The following is an 8,346-nucleotide window of genomic DNA, read 5'->3' as shown; positions in this document are numbered from 1 at the left end:
CGTGTATCCTGGAACTGATTGATCCTATGTGTTTTGCGGCAATTCCTTAAAGTTATCTTGTAGCATCAGTACATTGAGTAGTCTAAAGAGTCTCATATTCTAACTGTAGATTGCTATTGAGTTCAGGAGAATGGGGGAATGGTCTGAACATCCTGGATCAAGGAAGTCTGCCTCAATATAATTATATTGTGCCAGCCAAGCAGGGTTCCCAAATGCCCAATCTATGCGAGTATATATCCTTTCATCCCCATCCCTCTTATTACACCAAGTAAAATGCTTCCCTCTCCTTAATAGTTGTCCCACCCCAATATTCTTCACACATTTTGTTTCTTGTGGTAGTACTGGTTCCTCATTTATTCTGTCTTCATGTGATAATATGGCATTAAAGTCCCTAGGATAATCCATGGTTCTGTACATGTAGCAACTATAGTTCTCAAACGATCCGAAAGTCCCATACGAGCAGCAGCAGTATTAAAACCATATATAAAGGTCATTAGATAAGCAAAGGCGGAATCCTTGCCCTGAAATCTAAAATGAACCAGCTGAGTTGAAGTATCTTATATAGTTACATCCATTGTTTTATGTCTCCAAAACAGCCAAATCCTACTATTTAGTGTTGTAGGATAGTTAGTAAAAGTTTGCCACTCTTGCACATGGAATATCTTAATCTTCTCCATTTCATGAACCTTTATTTTTGTCGCTAAGTAACCTAACAAATCCAATTTATGTTTTTGCAGGAAAGACTTTAATTCCTTCTGCTTGAAGAGCCTATTTAGCCCTCCTATATTCCATAAGCTAAAGATCATCTAACAAGGGTGGATCAGGTGCTTTAGCCCTGTTTGGTGCCTTCTCTGATTCTTCTTAGTTGTGTGCCAATGATTCAAGTTGTGTCTCACCTATTGCATTTGATTGACTATCCTCTTGTGATGTGATCTGTTTTTGAACCAAGTGTCCAGTTTTGTTGCTATGAGGAGGTGGTCTGCCTTATGGCAAGCTCTTGCTCAATGCAGGAAATGGATCAATCTGTTCATCTACTTGGTTACTCTGATCCCCTTCTATTGTCACAACAACACTTGTACTGGCTTCATCCTGCTGGTTGTGCTTAGGTAACCATTGAGGTGGTGGTGGTCTCCTTTTTTTGCCTTCTTCTTTCTAGGAACATAGTCTTGGACAGGTTGAGGTTGAGCTTTCTCGCACTTCCCATCATCATCACCTAGTTGCATACAGTCATGGAACATTTTTGGTGCCCACTCATATGTAATTTCCTGCACCAGCATTGTATCATCAAAATTCTCAATGTATAGCTCATCTAGTAATTCCTGTGTTGTATCCACCTCAATAAGAATCCTAGAATAGGAAATTCTCTCAATTTCAGCAGTTAATCTATCAAAGACAAATTGGTTTACCAATAAAACTTGCAATTCGTCCAAGGTTTTCTTCAGCCCAATAGTACATTGGCAATTTAGGAAACTGAACCCACAAAGAAAGAATTCTTGTCATCTCAGGTTGAAACTTAAAGTCCTTCACCCAATTACAAAGATTCACTGGTCTATTGTTGAATGTATAAGGTCCTTCCAGCAATGTCATATTCTTATCCTCACTAATGTTTAAGAGGAATAGGAAATAGCCCTCATCATGTAAGTGTACTCGTGGTGTTGTCACAAAATTACAAATACTATACACAAATTTCAACATCTTTTTGAAGCTTGGTGTTCCCCCTAATACATGTCCAATTAGGGCATTTGCCCATTTTTGACATTCAGATTCAACCTCATTGGAGTTTATCCTCACTAATTTCCTATAATATTTGATTACGGGAGGATAGAATTCAAGTTGCATAGCGTGCTTCAATTGTCGAATGCCACGAACAATGTCAGCTGCCATTGGTGGTGTTGCTTGCATACCCACATAATTCGGAGGTGTAGTATGAGATCCAGCCGAAAATAGTAGTTTTCATGCCGCATTTGAACCTTCAACTATCTCATCTCTAGGATCTGGTGGACCAATATCTTTCTCCGGTATAGGAATAGTCGTATTAGTGTTCCCTCCACTAGGCAGCCAGCTGCCGAGCTTTAATGGAGCCAAAGTGGTGGGCATTCCGGAGTCTGAAGTGACAATTCATTCTTTAGGTGCATTAACCAGTGCCGGTGGTCGGAGTGCTACACGCCGTTGACGAGCCATTACTATCGGCGTACATTATTACACGTAGTGTAACGTGCGCCAAGAGCTCCTGCTATCTTTGTCTTATTTATTATTACTACTTAACATTACAAATTCCTTATTCAGAAAATCTCATGTCTCAAGAAGTAATTTTTTTTCTTTATCAATCCAGGAAAAAACCTTGGTGTCTCACAATTATTTTAACTACAGAGTATTTCTCTTAATTCCTTTCCTTTGTGTGTATAGGGTTGTAATTTTTTTAGATTTATTTTCGCTCTTTTTAGATGAGGTTGGGGCCAACAAAAATGTAGGTTGTTACGTTCTAGTTCCTCTTATTATCCTTTTCTTTTGTATTTATTTCTCCCTCTTTTAACATTATAAAACGGCATTTCCTTGGTGGTAACCAATGCCTTTAGCCAAAATGTAGAGATTAATGCCTATACTTTTGTTTTACTTATGAAGAATAAAAAAATTACGTGTTTTTCATTTATTTGATAATTCTAATGTTCATGTTTATATGGTAAATATTGTCACTGACATGGTAGAAACAAAAAATGATTAAATTGTCTTATGTAAGGACCTTAAATCGGAGAAAAAACGTCTTATGTAAGGACCTTAAATCGGAGAAAAAACTCTCTGAATGGATAATAAGATATTTACACAACTTTCTGAAAAATAAGAAATATACTACTAATAAAGAATGAAAGAAATAATAAAAAACCGTCACTATAGTAAATTGCAGGTTATTTGTAGATAAACTTTTTCGTATTAAGATATAATTTGTCACTGATATATGAAATTAAACAATAAAAGAGCATCGCTGCACTCTAACCCAAAACAAAATAACAGATGGTGATAATTTAAGGAAGCTTTTTTCCTTTTTTATAGATCTAATTTTCTAGTAGGTGATGAAAATTTAGAGGAAAATATAGAACAAAGTGTTAATAATAAAATTGATTAAGAGCTAAAATCTAATATTTTTTTTTTGCTTTGAGAACTAAAAATAAATATCTCAAAAAAAATTCAATAATCACCAATAGTAATTACTTTGTAAATCTAATGAATCTTTCAAATTTACTAGTAAGGTAAATTATTCAACCGAAAAGCTAAAAGGAAAGAACAAAAATAGTGAAATCCATTGAAGAGGAAAATAAAGTAATAAGAACCAGATATTAGTCCGAGATATGCGAGAAAAAAAATTAATTAAAGCCTCTTAATATTCTCTCCATTTTATTTAAAACTCTTCGTCCCCTTTTCCTGCCTTTCTCCATTCCCTTGAGAGTTTCTTACCTCATTTTTCTTTCCTTTTTTTTTCATTTTTATCTTTATTTTTTGTCCTTCTGAAACTCAAGGGGGAATGCTTCTCTCTTCCTTCCCCGATCTCAAGATTCAAGTGAGTTTTATTGTATTTCTTCCTTTCTTCTTAATTCTTGATGTCATATATGTCATTGCACGTACATGTTTTGACATTTCGATTATGATCATGTAACGGGTTCGATTTTTAGTCATTTAACTATTTGATAGAATTATTCAATGATGCAATTTATGAATTATGTAGATAAAGAATGGAGAAACATAAAGGCTCCGCAATGTATTCTAAAGAATGTTGGGTTTGGCAGTTTCAATTGGTGGTGCAAGATTAGTGTAGCCTCATTTAATTGATATACATTCCCCTGCAGCAGCATCGTAATCTTTTTTCGCTTTTGGGTTATTGTTGCTATTATTTTTTGCACATTTTTTTATATTGGGAGGGAACTCATGGAGAGTTACATCATGTGCAGAAATTAGATACTGAATGGTAAGTAAGGTTGCATTCTTGAATATGAAGAGGAATATCATTCGTCTTATATGATAACGAGATTGTTCTTAATCATCTAAATAAAACATATGGTAGTAAAAAGTGTTTTCTTTCTTTCTAACTAATTAAACATGATGCTTATTTGGTTAAACAAACATACTTTGGGTGGAACAGGATTGGAAGAAAATGATCAGGCATCTCTTATTAGTTTGCTTGCTGATCCATTGCACTATAGCTGATCCAAAAGGTGGAAAGCTTGCAGTTCCTCCTTCTCTTCCTAAACGGACATGGTTGACTCTACATGGTGATGAACCAGTTGTAGTTGCGAATGGGGGATTTTCGGGACTTTATCCCCCGCAATCAGATTTAGCATTCAGTCAATCAATTGTTTTTGGAAAGGGTGGTACTGTCTTGCTATGTGATCTCCATATGAGTCGCGATGGACAGAGCTTTTGTCTCTCACCCGGATTAAACCTCCGAGAATACAACAGCGTATGATGTTTTCCAAATCGTAAAAAAACCTACATTGTTAATGGAAAAGAACTTCAAGGATGGTTTGCATTGGACTTCACGAGTGATGAGATGTTTAGTAAATTGATTGGTAAGTCACAACTTATGCATGAAAATGGATATATGGTAGTACTACTGCTTATTTTTGTAGCTGACTTTTTTTTCCTTCTTGTCTTGTTTTCCAGTGACACAATCAATATTCAGCAGAACAGATTTATTTGATTTTTCGTCACCATATCCAACTGAACTATTTTTAGAAGAAAACAGGAACACTGTAGTGTGGATCAATGCCGAGGTGTCTATTAGGCACTTTCTTATTTTTAAAACATCTGATCAAATGCATGCTAAATCCTATAGTCCGTAAAATGAATTATTTTTTATCAAATTGTGCAGTCTTTGTTCCCTAATTAATTTCTTAAATTGTATTGCAGTACGCGACATTCTACAACCAACACAAACTAAGTTTAGTGGATGCTATTAAAAAGCTCCTGGAGATAAAGAAGGATATCTCTTACATATCGTCTCCAGAGATTGGTTTCTTGAAAAGTGTGGGACCAATTGTCCGCGGTCTCAAAACGAAGCTAATTTTCAAGTTTCCCACTGATAGAAATGCAGTTGAACCCACAACAAATGAACCATACGCTTCATTATTAACAAAGTTACCCATGATCAAGACATTCGCAGCGGGAATCGTTGTGCCAAGAGAGTACATATGGCCCGTCAATAAAGCTCGCTATTTAGAGCCTAGTACCAATCTAGTGGTTGATGCTCATAAACAAGGTCTTGAAGTTTTTGCATATGGATTCGCAAATGATAACTTTTTGCCTTACAATTACAGTTATGATCCGCAAAGAGAGTATCTACAATTCGTTGACAACTCCAAGTTTGCTGTTGACGGTGTGGTCACAGACTTCGCTACGTCTGCATCAATGGCCATTGGTAAACATATTCTTCTTATGATTAAGAGGAAATACACATACAAAAATTGTAGCTCACAGTTGCTACTTCTGGCTGCAGCTTGCTTGGCAGGGAGTCGGAACGCTTCAAGGAAAGTCCCAAGTAAGGAAATGAATCTCTTGTGCAATGAAAGAACTAAGTTGTAGTACTTAGTGTTCCACAATACTTTTGAAAAAAGTGATAGCTTAATTTTATTTTGCAATTTAAATTGGCAGCTCTGATTATTTCTGCAAATGGAGCCAATGGAGACTATCCAGGATCAACAGATCTTGCCTATCAAAAGCGATAGATGATGGTGTTGACATCATCGATTGTTGCATTCCCGTATGACAAAAGATGCGGCGTGCATTCTGCCTTTGCGGCTGATCTCATCCCAACCACCACCGTTTTCCGGACCTTTCATGAGTCGAGCGGCTAAGGTGGATGCAATTCAATCCTCTATGGGAATTTTCTCTTTTCGATTTTACATGGGATGAAATTCAGTCATTAAAACGTGAGCCAGTCAACTCTCTCAAGACAATAATATTTCAAATATTACTAGCTTGATTTCATTTTCTGGTATCTAATTCTCTTCTTTTCTCTCTTTATTTTTTTTATATTATCCGACCACAGCTCAAATGTTCAGTGAATTTAATGGAGATTTGGCAAGGGATCCAGCACGCAAGAATGTGGGCAAGTTTGTAACTCTATCTGATTTCTTGGAATTCGCTAAGGCAAAGGTTGTTCCTGGAGTTCTGGTCAACATAGAAGTAAGTTTCTTTTCTACTCTACATTATATATATATATATATATATATATATATATATAGTCTTGGATTTTCGAAATTATTAATAACTAACTGCAACTTGGTTGTGTTCAAGAATGGTGCCTACCTTGCGTGCCTAACAAGGTCTTGACATTGTGGGTGCCGTCGCCTTCGCTTTCTGGCAATGCCACACTTGATAAGCAGTCGACTCAGAAGGTTCTGATCATGTCAGGTGAAAGTTCAGTGTTGGACAAATTCAAGGATAGCCCCGCTTACGAAAAAGTACTTCACATTAAGAAGCAAGTGGAATTTGTAACCAACGAGACAACATTGGAAATCAAGAAGCACGCAGATGCGGTGTTTTTACATAAGCACTCCTTATACACACAATTCCGAGGAGAGGGTTTCAGTTTGAACTTCACCAACCTTATCGAATGTATGCATTGACATATTAGTGTCTATCTTTTGGAACCTGCTCTAAATGAATTCCAAGATATTTACATGGATTATAGCTACGATCCTTATATGCTGATCCATAACCTTATTTACTATGGTGCGGATGGAATCATAACCCAAAGACCCAAGCACTGCAAATGCATACAGTAGTAAGCAAATCAACACTCAGATGGCTAGCTAGTTGATTAAATTATCTAAGTACTAGAGTAATTAATTGTGTGAAATACAAAAATGACTGTTATTTTATATATGTGGTTGGCACAGGAAACTTGTGCACTGGGGATCCAATGGCGTATAGGATACAAGACATAAATCCAGGGGATATCATAACATTTGCACTTGATCCAAAAGAAGTAGCAGAGTACAAGCCTTCGCCTCCAGTGCACTTGGAGATTAAGGACTTTGTTACTCCACCACTTCCTCCTGTAGCTGCAATTGCCAAGGATGATGGAGGTTCTGCTTCCAACTCCACCTCAAACAAAACCAACACCAACACTAACACCAATGCTCCTCCTTCACCTTCTCCGGCACAACCCCAAGCCCCAAGCAACGCAACTGCTGCCACAATTAATGTTGTAGCTCTCTTCTTTGCAACTATGTTCGGACTACTTACTTTGTTCTAAGGATCTACTGATACAATGAGAATGTTTATAAACAGTTCAGATATACAGTTTTTAACAAAAATTAATAGTATATACTTATTTCAGTACCCTTAGGCAACAATTTCAATTATTCTTTCCTTTTTCTTTTCTTCTTGTTCTTTTTGGTAATATAAATGGTTAATTAGTTCGCTGCGCATATGATAATGTAAATAAAGGACAAAAAGCCTTACAAAGCATCTCCATTAAAACTAACCAAAGAGTTAAAAGAGCTAATATGCAGTCACGGGGTATAACCCTTTATGAAATAACATTCGTTAGTTTTTAGAGAAAATTTCAATGGCTTTATTCTATTCCCCCCAACTCCTGCCCCAACAATAGGGGGTTCGAGGCAAAGATTATAGAATAATCATCAATGGGAGAAATGGAATATGACACATAACAAACGTTTCGAAGACATCTACAGCTTTTTCCTTATAGTTCAATTATCCATCAGAAATCTCACAAGCGAAAAAGTTAAAAAAATTCAAAGACTTGATGAGAGAGATTGCTTAAGTGGTAAAAATAGCTTAATTTGCAATCACTAAATCAAACTTTCATTGTTACGCTAATATAAGCAGCAGAGATAAGTGAAGAAAAGAAACGGGCAGCTAAAACAACAAAAATGAAATTGCAAGGAATTAAAAATGGGTAAACAACTCATATATACAACCCATGTACACATCTAGTTTGCAGACAATGTAGCATTGTATCATCAATGTATAAATAATGTATCTACTCTATATAGCTGTTCATCCCACACATCTAATTTAAACATGTCGCCCATTTTGTCACGTTGTATAGATAATGTATCTGTTCTATCTAGCTATATATAAACAATACATATACTTTGTATATATAATGTGTATGCTTTGTATAATCATATATAAACACACCAACTCAAAATGTAGTGTATAAATAATGTATATGTTCTGTCTATATATAAGTTGCTCAACTTCTTTGATAATTTTTTACTCACAGGCTTGCCAAACTAAATTACAATTATTAAACTAATAATAAGGCGTTGTTCTCTTTTACTTAATCCCCTTCCGACTGAGCCAAAAAGTTCACTGGAAATAAAA

At 35.9% G+C, this 8,346-nt stretch overlaps 1 pseudogene; it reads left to right on the top strand.

Annotated features, from left to right (window-relative positions):
• The first annotated feature begins 3,354 nt into the window (after positions 1–3,354).
• LOC132044856 (glycerophosphodiester phosphodiesterase GDPDL6-like) lies at positions 3,355–7,335 on the top strand (annotated as a pseudogene).
• Positions 7,336–8,346: the final 1,011 nt, after the last annotated feature.

This window comes from Lycium ferocissimum, unplaced genomic scaffold (assembly GCF_029784015.1).
Source record: "Lycium ferocissimum isolate CSIRO_LF1 unplaced genomic scaffold, AGI_CSIRO_Lferr_CH_V1 ctg5352, whole genome shotgun sequence".
NCBI classification, from domain to species: domain Eukaryota; kingdom Viridiplantae; phylum Streptophyta; class Magnoliopsida; order Solanales; family Solanaceae; genus Lycium; species Lycium ferocissimum.
The sequence above is the reverse complement of the archived record's forward strand: the minus strand, read 5'-3'. Positions and strand labels throughout refer to the sequence as shown.